Below are 19357 nucleotides of genomic sequence, written 5' to 3'. Positions count from 1 at the left end.
GGGAACACGGTATGTAAAAAGGATAGGTAGAACAGCACCAGGGAATGTCTCCCAGGGATAAAGGTTGATGATGTTGTGAGCGGATATCATCTTTTAAGGGCACAAAAGGTGATATTGTTGTACACGTTGGCAGTAATGATATTAAGAGTAGGAGATCAGTGGAATTACTTAAAGTACAGGTCACTGTTGAAAAAAAGCCGTGAATTAGAGTTGAATTTGAAAGTGTCTGCAATTCTGCTTAGACACGATAGCAGGGAGTATATGATGAGAGCCCTGTCGATCAATTCGGCCGTGGAAAGTTTAAGGCTCAAGGGGTAGAATTTTTTTACAGCCTGGTCTGTACTTGTTAACAGGAGAGACTGCTTCTACAAGGATGCGATACACTTAAATAGAAAGGGTGCGAGAATATTGCTGATGCTATCCAGGCAGTGTTAGGTGGGTCGGAAAACTGCTAGCTTGGGGGAGATACAACTAGTAATAGATTAACAGTAGCCACTGGCAGAGGTGAAAGCGATTCTTGCACTGCTTCTATTGGAAAGAGCAGCAGCCTGGAAAACAATATGCAGGGTATTTCAGAGACTGCTGGGAGTCACTGCGGTACAAGTAAACACTTGGGTTGTGTTAGGTTAGCTAAGAATAGGAACAGGTGCATGTATACTTGCGTATACACCAATGGAGGTTGGTAAATAAATTTGATGAATTTGAAGTGTTGCTCAAAACATCAAAGGCAGATATTGTTGGGACATCAGAGACGTGTGTCACACAGATATAAGGAATGCAGAATTGGAATTTGGGGAGTACAATGTGTACAGGATAGGAATGGAGGAGGGGGCTATGCTATTAGTTAACAAACACACAAAATCCAAGGAGGTACAGCCAGTGGACATCGCTAGACAGTGCAGTGTGGAGTCACTTTGGTGTGACATAAGCACTGAGAAATCAAAATTGAGAGTAGGGGTGTGTTATAGGCCTAATGACTCTGATGAGTATAATAAAAAAACTGTACAGGGAAAGAGAGTGGGCCAGTAAATCAGAGAGTCTTATAATGGGAGATTTTAATTTCCCAGATATTGACTGGAATTTGTGGGTTGGTCACTCACACACTAGCAAGGCTTTTTTGGATTTATTGGATGATTGTTTTCTACATCATCATGTTCGGGAGGCAACTAGACGGAGTGATACTCTTGATTTGATTATCAGTAGTGATTCTTCATGCATTAAGAATCTCCAGATAAAGCAACTACTAGGTGGCAGTGATCACAGTGTGCTGAAGTGGGATTTACTCAAAGAGGTAACTACCATCAAGGGTAAAGGGAAGGGTTTTTGCTTTCATAAAGGCGGCTATGGTGGTCTGAGACAGTATTTAAATTCTATATGGTGTGACCAACTGATGATGTTACCAAATTCAAAATGGGAAGCATTCAAAGAATTTATCTTGGAACCTACTAGACTTTACGTACCAACCAAGAAATATTGTTCAAGGTTTAGGCCTAAATGGATGTCAGAGGAACCAATGAGACATATGGCAGAGAAGAAAAATGCATGGGATACATATAAATTAATGGGTGACATGGAAACCTATGGTAGATATAAGCTGGTCTGTAACCAAGTCACAAAGGAGGTTAGGCAGGCAAAGGCAGATTATGAGAAATCTTTGGCGAAGGATGCAAAGAAAAACAGCACAGAGTTTTTTTTTACGTATGTAAACTCTAGAAGGAAGAGGATGAATCAGATTGGTTCAGTGGATATTGATGGTTCAACTGTTGACGATCCTGTTCAGGTGGCTAAAAAACTGAGTATTTTGCATCTACATTCACTCATGAGGAGTTATTGAGGGAGAGGAATGCCAGAGGTGAGTTAAACACTGGCAGTGAGCTAGATGATTTTGTAACAACTGAGAGGAAAGTGGTGGAGAAACTGTTGAAGATAAACATAAGAAAGGTACCTGGGGTGAATGGGATATATCCAGTTATATTAAAGGAAGTAAGCAAACACTTAGCCATAATCATGAGAGCTTCCTTGGACACAGGGGAGGTACCCATGGAGTGGAGACGTGCAAATGTGACCCCAATTCACAAAGGAGGATCAAAGGGCGACAAAAGTGATTATAGACCTGTTAATTTAACTTCTGTTCCAGGGAAATTAATGGGGACACTGGTTAAAGAAACACTGCAGGATCATCTAAACAAGACTTCAGTTATAGCTCGGACACTGACCAATTAGATTGGATACTATGATGTGGTTACAAAGCAACTGGATGCAGGGAATAACTTTCATATCATATATTTCGATCTTAGAAAGGTAATCGCTCGGACATAGCATAGGTTTGTTAAGGGGAAATCTTGTGTGAACAATTTGATTGGATACCATAATGTGGTCACAAAGCAACTGGATGCAGGGAATAACTTTGATATCATATATTTGGATCTTAAAAAGGCTTTTGATACTGTTGCGCATGGAAGACTGCTGCACAAATTGGAGCAGTGTGGCATTGGAGGCAAATTGCTGCTATGGATAAAGGGATGGTTTAGTGGGAGAAAACAGAGAAAGTACTACGTATGGGAAGTAGTAACCCCAAAGTAACGTATCAACTCTGTGGTACTACACTGACGGTGGTAGAGAATGAAAAGGACCTGGGGGTAATTGTACAGGCAGATATGAAGTTTTTCTGAGCAGTGCAGACGGACTGCAAAAGTAACTCATGGTGTCTTGTCAATGATATACAGGAATTTTTTTCTAGCAGGGATAAGGAGGTGATTATCCCCTTATATAAGGCGATGGTCAGGCCTTACCTTGAGTACTGTATACAGGTCTGGAGGCCTCATTTTAAGAAGGATGTAGATCTGTTGGGACGAGTACAGAGAAGGGCAACAAGATTAGTGAATGGAACAAAAGGGGTGCTCTTACGAAGAAAGGCTTAAGTTTCGCAGATTACAGTGTTTGGAGACTAGGCACTTGTGAGGTGATCTGATTGAGGTGTATAAAGCCTTGAATTGTTTGAGCATGCTCAATGCTAATGGGATTCTTCCTCTTGCTCAGAACAATCACCTGAGAGAGCATAAATTCAAATTGAGAAAGACAGTTGTAGGATAGATGCGGGCGATTGCCTTTAGCCAGCGGATAGTTGATTGGTGGAACAGATTTCCATCTTATGTTGTGGAAATTGATAGCCTAAATAAATTTAAGGCTGAGCTGGACAGGTATTTCGATCGAACGGGGGGGGGGGGTGAAATTGAAGCGTTTTTTTTTTTTTTTGTCTGATGCTGCATATGCTTGCTTTCTTGCATCCTATACCTCTACTAATGCTAATGTTAGGAGGAGTAAGTGGAGATAGGGTTGCTCATATGTTGCAGGATTGGTTATATGGTGCATCTGACCTAACAATTAAGCGGTGCCAAATATCGGACTCCCGATTTAACAAGGATGTGCAAAGAAACTTTCAGAGTGAGAAAGGCCCATAAATGGAGTGGCGGATCGGAACAACACCAGTTGCGATTTGAATATCAACGGTCAAGAAAAAAATTATCCACCATCAGTTTTTAAAGAGAAATAATGGTCATGGAAAAATTGGTAAGGTCTTGTGGCAATAGCGACCCCTGGGGCTTGGTATTTTATTGTGTACTAACAAAATAAAAGTCTAGCAGGGGATATGGTATGCTCAATTGCTGCTGGGTATGAATGACCTACACACGTACGTGGGAAGAGAGTGTTGCCCTTATATTATAAACACATGACCAGGACCCAAAACTAAGCTGATGAAGGTGATAACACTTAATGATGCCCACGTGGCAATTGGGGAGGAATCACTATGGATGAGTTATCGGCGGCGATTCAGAGAATACGAAGAAAAAATGGTCCTGGTTTGGACTTAATAGATGGGAAAGGAATCAAACGTAGTTACTGTAATCGCCTCATCTCAGCGCATTTAATGCGTGCCTTGGTGATGGACTTTTCCCATGCCAGTGGAAGCAGGCATTACTGAAACTTATCTTGAAATCTGCAAAAGTTAAGGTGGATTCATATTGCCCAATTGCCTTGTTAATTTGGGTAGGCAAGAACGACAGCTAGTGACAAGAATATTAGATGTGGTTCGAGAGCGGTGTGCATTGTTGGGTGATCAGTATGGGTTTACACCAGGGAGAGGAAAGGATGACAATGACTGTTAAAAGTTGTGAAAAAAGTACTGTTTGTGTCTGTTTATAGACTTTTCTTGTGCATTTGACACCATTGATTGGAACAGTGTACTAATGATACTTTGTGAGCCCTGGTGTACACATCCCAAATTTATTGAGCTATTAATTGCATCAATCCTATTAAAGATATTTGAGAAATCTCTTCTGAAAACGTTAACCACCCAAATAATGCAATATCAGCCACTGCAGATCCACTATGCCACCCGGTTAAGATTCACCGCTACAAATCTAGTCACCACCACTACCAAGATCCTCGAGGCATTTGAGAACGGTTCGGAAATCACCGTTACTTATATTGACGTCCAGGCAGCATTTGATTCCGTATCCGTTCACGCGTTGGCAAGGCTTCCAAGTGAATATTACTTCATTGGAGGAGACATGCTCTGGTTTATTCAGACAATGCTGAAGAACAGGACCATTATTGCTCGCGATGGCAATCTGCGCTACACCAGGACTATTACAGCTGGAGTCCCACAAGGCAGGGTCCTCTCTGGTTCTTGTTCTCAGCTGTTCTTCTGCCTTTCGTGACGGGCCGAACTGATATTATCACCTTCGCTTATGATATGAAGCTGTTCACTGCTATCAACCCTGGAGACACTGCTGACTCACAAATGCCTTAATCGTACAGAAAATCCAGAACCTCGAGGCTTTCCTATCCGGTTTCGGCCTTCACATCAATCCTGAGAAGTCGAAACAGTTGACCTTCTCGCTCAAACGCAACCCAACAATGGCGCAACCCAATATAAGAGGATCTGCGATTTCTGCTGTTCAGCAACACATCGATCTGGGCGTTATCTTTGACCAGAAGCTCTCCTTTCTACCACACATAGACCGTCTGCAAATAAAGTTCTGTCGACTCCGGTGGATGCTTAAGCAACAACTTATGCTTTTTTTTTTTTTTTTTTTTTTGTAGTTGTTGGCGCATCGGCTTCTGTGGCCATAATGCACCGTCCAAGGTTTTTGCAGTACTTTGATCCAAGCCCGAGGCGGGATTCGAACCCGCGACCTTTGGGTTGCCAGGCAGGCACTTTACCCACCCGGCTAGCCCGGTCGGCACAACTTATGCATGTCCATGACCAGGCCGTTAGGTGCAGATATATTAAGATCCGGTCATACTTTATGGCGCAGAAGTCTTGACCTCAACTGCTACAACGCATCTGAGACGGATTTTTGCGGGCGAATTTTGGCTATTGAAGTGGGCCGTATGGAAATTTCATCTTCCCCCTGCACCAAGGACCATCCAGATGGAAGCAGCTCTAAACATCAGACGTCTTCCTGCCATTATCTATGAGAGAAGACTTGTCTTTGCTGTAAAAATGATGGTTGTCATTATTTCGGAACCAGACTTCTGGGCTAACTGCGGATGGAGAATCCCAGTACCAAGCCCTCGGGTCAATCCAGTCCTCCAGGCCACCCCAAACCGGTTAAAGTTATCCGATCGGTTCTTACCTGTGCAAATGCTGCAGTACATACACTCCTTGGATGGCGACCTGTATAAGTTCACATTGGATAAAAAAATACTGGCAGAACTTACTCCATTGACTTCCTTCTCAGGACCGCATCACAGGACATTAGAACCTGTTCCCAAGGACCTGTCCATCACTGCCATGGATCCATCACCACAGTGTTCCAACTTTCTGCGCCTGCTCAGATGACTCCAGCTGTAAAAGGACTGCTCCCTGAAGAATAATTTAACTTGATAACATACTGTTGCGTAAATATTTTCATATGTAAATTTTCAATTTTTTTCCAGTGTTTAAACCTACACTTGTATAATTAGCAATAATATTGTTTTTTTTCTCCTATCTCATCCTTGTTTATTACATTGTATTAGCCTTTACTGTAAACCCCTGGCTTGTAGCCGTGAAGGGTATTGTGTACGGCATGTGCCTTTTGTATGCAATAAAGAGTTCTTAAAGATTATTTCCTACACCGAGTTATGGTCAAATTAAGAATGGGGCTATTACCAATATTGTGGTTCGGGGATGTCCACAGGGAACTGTGTTGGGCCACTCGTGGAATTTGCTACTAAATGATTGACTACTCCCGACATGCGTAAATGCACGGATGCTGACATCCGTGTATTTGGGGCCAAACGGCCATACTTGTAGAGGGAAACTCACGATTGGAACTAGAAGAACATTCAAACTTTGTTATCAGAACTGCATAGTTGGCGTCTTCTTCATGGGTTCGGTTTGGTTTTTTAATGGGTTGAGAGTATCAACTACCAAAACGAAGTCCATTCTCTTGAAAGGACATCTTTCTGCCATGAGGAACCCGGTCACTAGGATAGGAGACATAAGCCTACATAGGAGAGACATAAGCCTGTCTGAAAATAGTAACGTATTTAGGGGTAAAAATAGTCAGAGGTCTAAGATTTGTGTCACACATCAATTTGTGTCACACATTACGCAGAAGATCGTCATTTTGTCGGTATGAAGCCAAGAATAACCTGAACGGAGTGGGGAGTTAAAGGGAGAGGGCATTCTACGACTGTGTATTTGTGAAAATTGTTGGTTATGGTGCTCATGTTTGGATAGACTGTCAGTTGCAAACTGCCAAATATGCGCAAGGTACTCGCAATTCAGAGAGCGATGCTGTTACGGTTCGGCATGGCGTGCCGGACGGTGTGAAGTGATGCACTGCAGGTATTAACAGAAAGAATCCCTCTTGGTTTTAGTCTACTTTTTAGGTCAATATGCTTTTACCATCGCAAAAGGATGAATTTACGAGAGAATGTTCAATGCAATGCAATGTGATTGTGGCTAAAAGGAGAGAAAGAAGCGGATGTGGCCTTTCCTTGTGCAGTTATGTCAGGAACGGTGGGACAGCAGGGTCAAAGGTCTGATAAGAAAAAAGTTTCTTCCATATGCATATGGAAGAACCAAGCTGGTAGAAATATGCCGGCTTGGTTCAATCTAAATTTACGGTCCACATTCGTTATTACTGTATATGGCTCATTTTTTGCTAAAAATTGTATAAAAAAAAATAATAATAATTGCTGGAATTTGTTTTTTCCGATGTTAATTAAATAACGAGATGGCTCGCCAAATCTTTCAGAAAGACCCAGACATAATTTCATTAAAATCACTGGGAATCGAATTATGTATTACGACATGGGAATGGGGGGGGGGGTAATAATTGCGATTTCTGTTGGTTTGATTTTAATGAAATTTGGAATGACTCGAAAAGTGATTTTAAAAGGCTCAAATATAAAATTTCCTGAAAATCCTCCCACTGAGAGTCGAGTTGTTGTAACATGTGGACAGACGGACACAGTGAAGACAATAGGCTGATTATGCATATTATTATTATTAGCCATATGGTGCAAGGAAGCCTGAGGCTTATGCTGCACCAGCCAAAAAAAAAAAAAAAAAAAAATTATGAATTACCCAGAGAGAGGGAGAGGGAGTCACCAAGAAGAGAAGAATGATGATATCCAGCTCAGGACCCTGGGTGTGCCAAAAAAAAAAAAAAGAATAAAAAATAAATACAAGTTAGGTGGCAAATAAATGAAATTTTGTACTTTTGAATTTTTTGCTTAAATTAATCAAGATTTTTATGATGTTTACTGAAAACATTAATCTATTTTAGAACACTATAGGAAAATGTCTTGGCTTGGGGCCCCTAGGCACGTGCCTAGGGGCCCCAAAGGTAATACGCCACTGCCCATACTCACCAGATGTGATCCCCTATAAGATGAATGGCACGAAAAATTATTTGAGTGAATATGCGAGGGTAGTTTTAAAGGATCGTAGCCTAAGGATGAAGGGTTTATATCAGGAGTCTGGTAACATGTTGCATTTCAACATTCAAGGCAACACACTTTTGCCACCACACAACGAAAGTTCTCTTGTGCTACCAGCATGGACGCCGGCAGTATATTTTGCAAGGTGGTGCATGTGGAAATAAATTTTCGAATACATGCAATATTTTAATATGTTAAGTTTGACGGATTTACGTGTACAGCCGAGCCAACGTTTCGTGATCGGTGAGAAAAAGTACTTGTATTTTGAAGGAAAGAAAATTTGTATTGTTTTAATGTTTGAATAAATTAATGAAAATATTAAAAATTGTGTGTTATTTCGAAATCCAAAAGGTGGTACACGTGTATCATGCTGCCGGGGCCCATGGCCACCAGGAATGCATCCAATGAAGCAATGACGTCACTGTTGGTGGGAAAATGAATGCTAGCCAGGTGTATATATATATTTTTTCTATACTAGGAAATAAGTGAAACGCCAATGGTGCTAGATCTGATGAATATAGGGAATGGTCCAAGATTTCAAAGCCGCACTCATGCAACGACAATGGCAGACTTGTGAGCAGGCATGTTGTCCTGGTGGAACAAGGTTCAAAGACAAATGCCAAGGAAACTTGGCATTTGTCTTTAATGTTTTCGCGCAAACGCCTCACAAGGTCTGCATTAAACATAATATGCCCCATCTGTGGCTGGAGAGAGAGAGAGAGAGAAAAGAGCTGCGTTTAGTGTGCTCCTTTGTCTCTGGCTGAAAGCGATGGGTTCACATTGGACCCTTGCTCCTGAAAGCGATGGATCCTTTTTCATAGCGAGAACCTCTGTTATTATGTTGTACATACGTTCAGATGAGATGCGCAAGACGCTGGCAATGTACCGGAATGTCATTCATCAGATCATGCACACTGAAGAACTTCTGGAGTGATGGACTCTGCAGGTCTTCCAGGCTTTTTCTCCTTCGTTTAAATTCTGCTACCTACTTCTTAACAATGGAATAGGAAGGGACATCCTCTCCAATGTTCTAACCATATCCTCATGAAATGCCTTTGATATTAGTCCCTTTTTTCCCCCAAATAATGGATGACTGCACCGTGACTGATTTTGTCCGTCTTTCCTTATTCATACGACTTTGTTGACTTCAACACCTGTAATTAAAATGTTATTGATACTTCATGAAACTTAGTGAGTTACTATTTGATGTGTTATACGTTAAATACAGAAATTTTTAACACATAACTATCCTTTCATACTCATCATATTAACTTTTCAAATCCTCTTCGTAATGATATAAGACAAAATTTTAGTTTAATGTATACTAGGGGGCTGCACTCGCGTCTTTTGATAAAGTAAAATCTAATACTGTACTTACAGAGCTTTCGACACTGTGTGTATCTCTTTCTTTGCAATGAATACATAAATGCGTTACATATGGAAATCAAGCATGGTACGAGCTTTCGACACTGTGTGTATCTCTTTCTTTGCAATGAATACATAAATGCGTTACATATGGAAATCAAGCATGGTACGAGCTTTCGACACTGTGTGTATCTCTTTCTTTGCAATGAATACATAAATACGTTACATATGGAAATCAAGCATGGTACGGCACGTTCATGTAAGATAAACATAGCGAGTAACCATGGTAAATTACTGTGGTAAAACAGAAGCTTGTTTTACCACAGTAAAACAAGCTTTTGTTTATTTGTAGAATAGATGTGCCGAAATTTGCCTTTAGCCATCGGGTGGTTAATTGCTGGAACAAACTTTCATCTGTCGTTGTGGAAGTTGATAGGTTGAATAAATTCAAGGAGGAACTGTACAAACATTTAGAGGGAATTGTTTTGTAATTTTTTTTTTTTTTTTTTTGGTTGATGCTACATAAGCTCATTGCTTTCTTGCATCACATGCCACTACTACTACTACCACAGTAAAACAAGCTTCTATTACGTATGAGCACGTAACCCTCATTTTTGCAAATGCTGTTCTAGCTTTTATCTGTGTAAATTCATAAATTATCGAGGAAAAAATCTATTTCAAAAAGTATATTAAATTTTGTCCTATAAATATAAGATAATTGTCCTGTAATTTTCCAGGGTCCATGCTGCCAATCTGCCCAGGTTATTATGCATTTATGAAATTTTTTTTTTAGAATGACAATCACTTTTGTGTATAGAATTTTTTCCAGAAACGGAAATTTATAAAATCGTCCTGTGCCGAGGGTCTCCTTCTCCCACCCTCTGTTTTCATCCATTCGTAATTCAGCGTGTTATGTTGATACTATCGCTTTACATGAAAGAATTTGAACCAAGCAGTTGCTATCCGGTAGACTGCTATAACTTCTACAATAATAAATTAATTCTTATCCGCGTAGCAGTGTCTTTTCGTTCATACTTTCGTTCATAATTTCTTACGTGTTGCCTTTACAAATTCATAAATTAATATGAAACCACTAGACGATGCGGAAAGATTATCATCGAGTGAAAGAAAATTATTGTCCTTTCTTCGATGTCATTATGTATTAACCCCTCGAATTTTTGCTGTTTATGGGCATTGCATCAATCAGACATGCATGTAAAATTTTCACTTATTTTCGCTGATTGCAATAATGATATTATGAGAATTAAAATAATAAATATATAAAATACTGACCGCTGTAAAGGTATTTTTTATTTGTTTTCCTGCCACAGCTTCGCCATGATGATTAGAATTAGCAATACGAAATCACGGGTAGTTACTGCAATTCCAGGAATCAGTTAATTGCATGGTGAAATAACAAATAATAACATCCGTTTGAGATTCTTATGCAAGCCAATTGGGAAATCCTTAAAACAGAAATTTGAAGGCTACGTCACCTCAGGACATACAAAACCAGTTTGGACATTACAAATGTAAAACACCAACAGCATTAAAAAAAAAAAAAAAAAACTGGTTTCAGTTTCTTTTCCAAATTATTTCATTCTTGATATGCCTTTTAATTAAGGGATTTTTTAAAACATTGTTTTAAATTATAGCGCACTGTTGGAAATAGGCACTCGTTATGTAAACAGTGGTTCAGCAATATTTACATAATGAACGTTTATTAGTACGGCGATTCACTCGCATTGCACTTTGCTGCTCTGGAGTTTGACGTTACTATCGTCTCGAATACCTGGATTCCAAATTGAACGGGTGCTGCGTTAAAACTTATGGACTACCTTCCATCGTTAGCCGATGGAAGGTAGTCCATATGCCTGGAGGATCTTTTGACCTCATTCAAAATGCCCTCTTGGGTTGATCAGTACGATGGGATAGTCTGGGACAGGACCGTTCCGTGATATTTGGCGCCCCGGTGCAAAAAAATCGGCGCCCCCAACCCCCATTTCTCCGAAAAAATTTTGTATACTTGACGTTTCTGTGAAAGGAAGAACATGAAAATTACATTTTTATTGCAAATGCATATACCTAAATTACTTGAAAATGAACATTATATAATTATTACAATATATATAATACTAACCATAAGAAAAACAAAAAGTACAATAAAATTATAAAATTTTATAAAAAAAAAATTTAGTGATGAAATCTTACAAAAATTTCACTTTTCTGGCTTTTGCAGATGCAAACATTCCTATTATTTTATCTACATCAATTTCATCCAATACCTCATGCGTGCTAGATCTAGGTCTAAGCATGCCCCTCAGTAGTGTACCTAGGGTATGCAGGGGGAGCATTTGCTCCCCCTGCAAGATTTTTGCCTTAAATGGCACCTATGGAAGGGTGCACAATTTCTTGACAGGGGAATAGAACACATTACAAACAGACAGTAAAAGTGCCTATTTTGTCACCTTTGCTCCCCTTCAAGGGAAAAACCTGGGTTTTTCAGTGGAAAAACCTCCACTGAATTGCCCCTATCATGCTTGGCACTAGTGTACACACCAAACTGCCTTGGACTGGCCATGGTCAGAGAACTACGAAATGATTCCATTTCTGATAAAATAATCATCACTTAGGGTAGCATTTTCCAAACTATGTTCCGTGAGATGTGAACAAGCGTTCTGCAAAAATTCATCATTAATAATTTAAAAAATTAAATAAATTTTGCATATTTGTAGCGTACACCATTTTTGTATCATTATAATTTTTAACATTATTTTTTTTGGTTATTAATTTACTGGCATAAACTAATAATCAAATAGACTTGGAATATATTTTTTTTATTTTGGCAGACTTTACATTGAAAAGTATGCATAGAGGTAATGTCGTCTACAAAAAAGTAGCAATGTAGTGGTCTAATATGCCATTCGCTTTCGATTTAGCCGGGAGTACACCGGTTGAAGGAGGGGGAAAGCGAACCGATATCAACTAAACTCATGTCCTTGTATAAATTTTTTTTGATAATTTCAGTATTTTTTGAAAATCAGTATTTCAAAATATTATTATTATTAATTAAAATAAATGACCATGGGTTTGTGGTTGAAAGAAGGATCTTTAAAACAAGAGAAGCAAGTGCTTCTAGTACTGGAACTGTATTCAATAAAAACGGACACAATATTGTCACGCTACAAAGTGAGGCTGATTTAGGGTGTGGTATGGCGGGATGTGATGCAGCTAGTTCACAATCAAATCCACTTCATGTCATTTTCTCTATATTAAAATAGGCCCTATTATCCTACACTAACTAATAAGCATTGGATATCTTTTTAATAAAATATGCCACTCCACAACATTGCTGTCTCTACCAGGTGTAATGGATTCATGGTTTCGTGTTATATTTCCAATATTCAGATTTTGCTCTTTGCATGATGGATGTGGGATGGTAAAATGTCATCTTTGCAATATGACACAGATGGTTGGCTTAGAGTTGAACAACATCAGTAAATTATGTGAGTAAATTGCTTGTATTCTAAGCCATTTTGCATGGAGAGTAGGAGGAAAAACCCAAGTTTCTGGGATAAAATCCCACACTCCTCAGATTGGTTAACTACACATGCAGAAAATAGATGTGTAATGGGATTACTATAAGCTACACCAGTACTGCAAAAATTGAGGGGCTTTCTCTAGTCAGAACAAAAGACCTTGTACACGAGTGTAAACCATTTCTTTCTTAATTGGGAAGCTACTAAAAAATAGCATTGTGCACCATCAAGCTTGGCAGCTTATTCTGCATATATCAACCCTATCCCACAGATGAACTGATCTCAGAGGTGATATTTAAACATAAACCAGTAGGTTGATAGTACTAAAATGGAACAGAACTTGATGTATTTGAATTTGTGGTCCATGGGGTGAATCAAAATGAGCTTATGTTAATATAACCCAACTTTCATTAATTTTTGGAAGGAACATGTAGAACTATATGAGGGGTGTTTGCAAGGTTCATGGCCCGAGTTGAAAGAGTAGTGATACAGTGTTAAAAATTTCTATACTTAATGAACTGTTATTTCAAATAGTTCAAATAGTAACCATCATATTTCATTAAGTTTCGATAATGTCTTTTTTTATTACAGGTCCTAAAATTAACAAACTTAGGTGAATGAGGAAAGATGGACAAAATCAGTCGTGCCATCATCCAATAGTTGGGAAAATAGGAACAAAGGCAATCAATGAAAATATGGTTAAAACATTGGGGAGGATGCCCCTTCTTATTCTATGGTAAAGAAGTAGAATGGATGAGATGTGGATACATCACTTTCAGCCAGAGACAAAGGAGCAGTCCAAACAGTGGAAACACAGCTCTTCTCAACCTCCAAAGAAATCCAAGTAAATTCCTTCTGCTGGCAAAGTGATGGCATCAATTTTTTGGGATGCTGATGGATTATCTTCAGAAAGACTAGACAGTCACAGGGGCATATTATGCAGACATGGTGAGGCATTTGCATGAAACATCAAAGACAAATGTGTAGGAAAACTCAGTAATGGAATCTTGCATCAGGATAATGCACCTGCTCACAAATCTGTCACTACCATGGCTGCACTGCATGAGTGCTGTTTTGAAATCTTGGACCATCCCCCATATTCACCAGGTCTAGTACCATTGGGCTTTCACCTATTTCGGGGGGGTGGGGGGGGGGACTGGCTGGCATTCATTTTCCCACTGCCAGTGATTATCTGGCTGTCCACTCCACTCTAAGAAATTCAACCAATATTATTATCCATGGAGATAAACCTTTCTGGAAAATTTAAAACTCTTCACATAAGACTCAAAGAATCGCATCCCTAAATTGCTGAATAAACAGTATGTCAGTCATTCTTTCAAATACATGAGCTGTGCAGAAATTCATCAAGATGCCTTCCCGGACCATTCAGTTTGTTAAATAGTTCTCTTCTTAGGCATGTTCACATATTTATATGCAGGGCTGTAGTGGAGGGTACACGCCATATACCCTCTGGATATATATATATACACAGACTCTCGATTTACTGGGACACTTCAAGACTCCAAATAAAAAAAATAAAAAAATAAACCAGAAATCATAAAATTCAAGTAATAACTAGAATAGGTATAAACAGATGTTTTGCAAGTCGTAAAAAAAGCGACAAGAAATGCCACTATAAGTCATCATTGGGAGATTAGTACACCTATTATCTTTAGTTTAGTTTGTTTAGTAAGTCATGTCATAATGCAAATGTTTAGTTTGTTTTAGGCGTTGATTGTTGTTTCTTCGCACCACAAAAGGACAAATTTTGTTTCGTTATTTATGTCAGGGATGTCAGTATTTATTATTATTTTTTATTTTTATTTTTTTGTTTAGAAATCGTGAAAATGATGGGCAAACACAAGAGTTGTGCTTTCAATAAAACAAAAATTTGAAATTATTCAAATATTTGAAAACGGTGCATCCGTTAAATCTCTAATGACCATTATAATGTTGGTAACCAAGCCATACATGACACTAAAAAATAAAGGGAAGCATCGTATTGGACACACAAGTAGTACATGGCAAGTTTTTTTCGTTCTATCTATTGCCATACTTTTTACGTAGGTTGCTGAACGTTTTTTGATACAGTAAGTCCAAGACTTACCTAGCTTCGGACTTACGCTACGTTAGACAGAATACGAGAAGCGGTGAAGGGATCGGCATCAATGAACTCAACTATAATACGAAACACATAAGTTTTTAGAGTACAACATGCATTTATTCTTCCTTTTATGTTTTCTTTTCTTCTTCTTATTATTATTAGCCATATGGTCCAAGGAAGTAGAAAGGAATCACCAAGAAAGAAAAGAATGATGATGTGCCACTCCGACTACTTCACCACTGTCCCCAGATAATTTAATTGAACTAATTAAAAATAACTATTTTTCTTCATTCTTCTGAGGGTATTGTGGTTTTTATAATTTTGGCATATCAGGGGATATAGTAGCAATATTGTATTAGTCATTCCAGAGTTAATAAAACTCGACTTACGTAAGAAGTCCTGTAACGTATGTCGGTGACGTAATGTATTTTTGGATTAACCAGGAAATCGATTATCTGGGAATTTTTTTTTTTTTTTATCATCTATCCCGGAAAATTGAGTCTACTGTATACCCTCTGCATACGTAACATTCACAGAGTATGCCTTCTGCTAATTTTACAACTAGCACTGCTTATATGCATATGACATGAGTTGTTATATGCGGACAGACATATTAATGTCTGTCCGCATGTAACAACTCAATTCCCAATGGATGGATTTTCATGAAATTTTATTTAGTTCTTTTAAAAAGATTTCACAACCCATCCAAAATTTCATTGTCAGGAAATGCACATGTTATAGAAATATCAGAAGCACAGTGTCACTCTGATCTAGCAGATACAGAATTTTCAAGCAGTTAAGTAAATGTAAAGCCAGCACATTTATTATTTCTATTTATTCTGTGTAGGCAATTCTGGAGGGATGGTCTTCAGACTCAGTTTTGTGTGGTGTTCTGAAAAAGTCAATCCATGTAGTAGTGTTAATTTATCACAGTATAGTGTCGTGTTATACTGTTGGTGTTGGATGATGGCCACACAACAGTAGGGGACGAATTATGCTCTTGGTTAAGGAGTGCATAGACTCTAAAAAAATATTTAGCTTTATCGGTCTTACAATAAATAGATTCTAAAACACTTCACACAGGATGACATGGGTTGCCAGTGTAACATTGAGTCAGTCTGGTGTGACAAACACTGGAAAAAAGAAAAACGAGAGGAGTGTGTTATAGGCCAATTGACTAATAAATACATGTTCAATGATAAATTATACAGGCAAATAGCAGGACAAGTAAACCAAAATGTCTTAGCAGGGGAAATTTTATGTTTCAAGATATTGATCGAAACTTTTGCGTGGGTCACTCACCTTAGTAGCATAATATTTGTCTATCTGTCATTACAATGTTCCTTGATTTTTTTTTTTTTTTTTTTTTAATTTCTTTTCAGAAGGACCAAGATGTTAACAAATGCCAAATTAGAAGTGTTTAGGAAGATATTCATAGCAGCCACTACATTTTTATACCAACTAAAAATATACTGTTTGAGGTTTAGACCTAAATGGGTGTCAGATGAGATGAAATTAATGGCAGAGAATAAAAATGCATCTGATGATAAATTATCAGAGGACTAGAGGGTGATAAGGTATAGTAAGATGGACTGTGAGATCTCTGACTAAGCATGCAAAACAGTAGCAGCTGTGTGTGTGTGTGTTTTTTTTTTATGTAAACCCCAACTCTCTGACTAAGAATGCAAAACAGTAGCAGCTGTGTGTGTGTGTGTGTGTGTGTGTGTTTTATGTAAACCCCAACACGAGAGGTATTATAGTATTTAGTACCGTGCTTGGGTTGGAGGTTGAGAAGATGAAAGAAGATATTTGTTGACATTGGACTTGAACTTCTGTAGAGTGTACTTTTCAGGAAATACATATGAAGGAAGGTTGTTCCAGAAAACGGCAGTTGAATGAATAAATGAAGAAGATGAAAAGTTGGTTCTGTGAGTTTGAAGTTGGACAGTAAATGGATGTTTGCTGGGGGCGGCACATGTTCAGACTGTTTTGAAAGAGAGAGCAGGAATTATAGAAGGTAATTCAGAAGAACAGTGCCCATGGAAGTATCTGTAGAAGAGGCATGCAGCAGAAACAGTATGTCTATGAGACAGCGAGTGGAGAGACTCTGTTAGAGATGAATCATTAATTAACCTAACTGCCCTCTTCTGAATGGAATCAAGAAGCCTGAGAGAAGTTTTGGGGGAACCACCCCAGATGTGGGAACAATATTCCATGGCAGGGCAGATTTGCGATTTATACAGAGTGAGCAGCTGTGGAAGAAAAGTAACACCGAGAGTGAAAGAGAAAACTAAGTTTTTTAGATGCAGAGGAAGCAAAATTTGTAATGTGCTTGTGCCAAGAGAGATTAGAAGTCAGGGTAATCCCCAAAAGAGATATATCATTTTGCCTAGAAATCGCAGTGTCACTAAAGATAAGCATAGGAGCAGAAGAATCCTTTTTGCGAGATATAAGACAAGACTGAGTTTTAGAAGGGTTGAAATCAACTAAGTTGTCTTTGCCCCACTGGAGAATTACCATAAGATCAGCATTTAAGGAATTGTTGTAGTAGATTTTTGAGAAGTTGAAGCTGATTGAGCAAGCAAGGTTTCTCAAAATGGAAAGTGGAATGCAATGTGCTATCATCGGCAAAACTGTGGATACGATTTCCAGTCAATGGAAGGTCATTAATATACAAGAGGAAAAGAACTGAACCTTACAGGACACCAGCATTAGTGGAGAAGTTAGAAGACAGAGAGCCATCTACCATCACCCTCAGTGAGCGATCAGAGAGAAAACTAGATAACCAATTACTAAAAACAGTTGGCAAACCATAAGATGGAAGCTTGTTTAGAAGACCTTTAGGCCATACACGATCGAAAGCCTTTGAGATGTCAAGAGCAACTACTCGTGTTTCACCGAACCTTTCCATTGAATTAGTCCATAAATGGGTAACATAAGCCAGAATATCGCCAGTATGGATTCCGTCAGTGGATCGACACTGACGGAATCCATACTGGTGATCGTTGATCAGGCGAAAGATTTCTAGGTAGTTTAAGAGTTTGCGGTTAATTGATTTCTCCATTACTTTAGAAAGAGTAGAAGTAATTGCAATGGGACGATAATTGGATGGGAGGGATTTGTCACCCTTTTTAGGAACTGGCTGGATATGAGCAAATTTCCAAGCAGAAGGAAAAACACCTTTGAAATAAGAAAGTGAAAAAAGCGGCAAAGAATAGGAGTAAGTTCAGGAGCACAGGTTTTGAGAACAAGTGGAGAAATACCATCGGGATCTGGAGCTTTCTTAGCATCAAGATTTGTCAAAATCCTTCTGATATCCTTTTGACGGAAGACCACAGGAGGCATTGAATGGAGAGTGTTGGGAATGGTGGGAGGTGTTTTACCAAGATCATTAATACATGAGCTGGAAGAAAAATGGAATGCTAGCAGGTCAGCTTTATCCTTGGCTGAAGTGACAACAGAATCATCTGGTTTGGACAGAGGTGGGAACATAGACGGGCAAAAGTTGAGACCAGAATGCTCAGCTACCATTAGGGCAAGAAGCAAGTTTTCTACTCTTAGCCTGTTCAAACTCTAGTTTGGACTGATTAATAATTGCTTTACAATTGTTGCGAGCTTTGGTGTAGGCAGATAACGAAACTGAAGAATTAGAAATGAGTCAATTATGATATGCAACATTCTTCTCTTGAACAGCCGTAGCACATTTACTGGAAAACCAAGGTTTAGATAGAGGACGAGATTTTAAAGCGGAGTTTGGGATAAAGGATTCCATTCCTGCAAGAATAATTTCATTGACACGATCTGAGCAAACGTTGACATCAGAAGTTTTGAAACGGTAATCTGACCAAGGAAAAGAAAAGAAATCTCGCAGGTCATCCCATTTGCATTATTGTAATGCCAAATTACACACGAACACCGTTTTAGAGCTGTACCCTCGAAATGTAAGGAATATTGGATCTCGCCACGATGTTCATCATAACCTCAAAAGTCATCAATCATACTGCATGTTGGAAGAGATAGGGAAGGGTTGACCGGAACTTAGTTCTAGAGACTAAACATGGGTTCCACCACTTCAAACCTCCAATAAACAAAGTGGTGGTATTGCACTGGTTGATTAGAGTCATCTACCACCTAGAAAGAAAAGAAATGAACCACACTGGATTATGTGATTGAATAGCATAACTGTTAATTTCTTTACATCTGAACAATGTTCAGATGTAAAGAAATTTTTCAGGTTGGGGATACCAGAAGTATACCTAATTCTGAAGTTAAATGATTTTATGATAACTGATAGGAAGCTGGAAGTAAATAAGGCACCTGGAGCTGATAGAATTTGTCCAATTATAATAATGATTAAATAAGCAAACCTTCAGCCATAATTATGAAGACACCCTCGTATCCAGGGCAT

General features: G+C 38.8%; 1 protein-coding gene across 1 annotated transcript in view; it reads right to left on the bottom strand.

The window, feature by feature from the left end:
* Positions 1-10665, bottom strand: part of LOC150090863 (proclotting enzyme-like) — a 129055-nt gene extending 118390 nt beyond the window's left edge. Inside the window, exon 1 of the mRNA XM_090380400.1 lies at positions 10600-10665. The gene's annotated coding sequence lies outside the window, so the exon portion shown is untranslated. The remainder of the gene's footprint in view (positions 1-10599) is intronic.
* Between the last annotated feature and the right edge of the window lie 8692 nt (positions 10666-19357).

Source organism: Mastigoproctus giganteus, chromosome 1 (genome assembly GCF_048544385.1).
Source record: "Mastigoproctus giganteus isolate SK-2022 chromosome 1, ASM4854438v1, whole genome shotgun sequence".
In the NCBI taxonomy this organism is placed as follows: domain Eukaryota; kingdom Metazoa; phylum Arthropoda; class Arachnida; order Uropygi; family Thelyphonidae; genus Mastigoproctus; species Mastigoproctus giganteus.
The sequence above is the reverse complement of the archived record's forward strand: the minus strand, read 5'-3'. Positions and strand labels throughout refer to the sequence as shown.